This window comes from Fragaria vesca, linkage group LG7, assembly GCF_000184155.1.
Source record: "Fragaria vesca subsp. vesca linkage group LG7, FraVesHawaii_1.0, whole genome shotgun sequence".
NCBI lineage: Eukaryota > Viridiplantae > Streptophyta > Magnoliopsida > Rosales > Rosaceae > Fragaria > Fragaria vesca.
The window spans coordinates 22,703,120-22,705,267 of NC_020497.1; positions in this window are offsets into that span (position 1 = coordinate 22,703,120).

Below are 2,148 nucleotides of genomic sequence, written 5' to 3' on the forward strand. Positions count from 1 at the left end.
AAATTGGTCCCCTTGTCAGTTTGGTGACGTCATATTTTAAGGGGAATTCAAAAAATTGGACAAAATGATGTGTTTATGAAAGTTGAAGGAGCGAACTAATTTAAAAAAAAAGTTATAGGACTGAACTGATTTTGCGACCAAAGATTAGGGGGGTAAACTGAAATTTTTTCATTCTTTTAAGGAGCTGAGTAGTAGGAAGTAAGAAACTTGCTCTCTGAGTCTGCAAAGCACAAGCGCGCTTGCTGCACCTGAAAGTCCTGAAGCTATGCGTTAGCTCCTCCACTACTAGGTCACATATTTTGGTTTCGGTCAAAAAGCTAGATAAGCAAAGGAATACTAGGAGGGTCTTAGTCATCTGATCTCAGCACTCCAACCTATAACTCGCCATATTAGTTTTGATTAACCTGGTTTCTTCACCATTTTCTCCTTGAGTGATCATAACCTTCCCAGTTCTCTCCTTGGTCAATTTACACCATCTTTTGGTCGCAGCAAATGATCTATACATTGTAAGAAAAAACCAAAACAAAAGATCATTTACACCCATCTTTTGGTAGCAGCAAATTAACATATAGATGGTGTAAATGTATAGATCATTTGTTCATATAGATTGAGCCAGGTATATATACATAAGCCTTGTCTGAAGTCAAAACACATGCACGAAGTAGAAACTGCGAGCATTCTTGCATTTACGAGCATGTCTTAACAATTTTCAATAATAAGCATTAGGTTGCAGCTTGGGATTCTTCGTTGCTTGATCATAGTCGGAGATAGTAAAATTGATCCAGTTATCCTGCTAGCTGTTGGTAATGTTTTGTATGTCCTTTCTTTTGTCAAATTTGGTCTTTTGGCAATCTTCGTAACTGAACTTGACTCAGATCTGATGGACGGAAGGTAAGATGTGAGGAAAATATTTGACCAACTTGTGTGAAGAACCAAAGGGACATGAGATGGGAGAAATCTTCTGCAACAACAAAACATGCTCTTTCGAGACAGACAGCGTAAGAAGCATCAGCCTCGCCGGTTGAGGTTGTCTCAGACTTGAACCCACACTTTCTGCAGCAAGATTCAAGACGTTAGTCTATATGGTGACTATAATTAAGAATGTGTGCGTGCTTGTGCAGTGTCCTAGTCTATGTATGTGATTGTTGTGGTGAAAGTTATTTAGACACCAAAGCAATAATAGACATCAACCTAACCTATGAACTTCGCCAAAGAGAAGGAGCATAATTGTAAATCAATTGCATCTATCGAAGTAAGAAATCGAACACTGGGTGCATGAATACACAACTAACCAATGCCAAAATCTGTCAACTTGTACATCAATTCAGAAGTCAGGACTAAGCACTAATGAAAAAAGTTCAAAACTCTTTCAAGATTATTTCATAAAAAACAACACAACTGCACCCAGGACTAAGCCCTCTTTCTTCTTCTAGGATGTGCTGATTGTATGCTGAAATCTATATTTGTGTGCTCATTTGACTTGTTGAGCTTAATCTTAACATATTTTACCATGTATTCATTTGAAGGAGACGAGGACATTATCCTACAACAGTAAGATAAGGCACCTAGAGTTTTGTTACGATTCACATCTAGGGAGGTGGACTGTATTTGAAAGTTACGACCTTGCTACGTTCAGTATGCTCATCAGAGCTGGCAGTGATTGGTAATTCCAAAGGGGGAATGCCGGTATTACTGAGTCGGGATTCGGTGCTAGATAGTAGTGGTTCAAGCCAGAGACGCCGCCAGTCCGGCAACATCAAGAGGAATCCACCTAAGAGAATATACCTCATGTTAATCATGACAATAGTAACTGGATACCAACTTTAAATGCCAGAAGACCCATTTTCGTTGCAATTGCTAGCACCTCTAGCAAGGAGGATCAACAAAAAATAGGATTAAGCAGGATGATCAAGCAACAGTCCATATGGTTTGTACCAACTAAATAGAAACCACACTTCAAATTCATTGTTGTTCCGTAATGAAATGTCACAGTTCCTGTTCAAAAAATAAATAAAATGAAATGTCACAGTTGCCAAATTTGCATGAAGATCAAGTAAGAGCTGTACGCATTTAAAATACTAATTCCCTGCAGCCATATGAAGAGCGGTACGTAATGCTACAATCTGCTTACTTTTTTTTTTNTTTTTT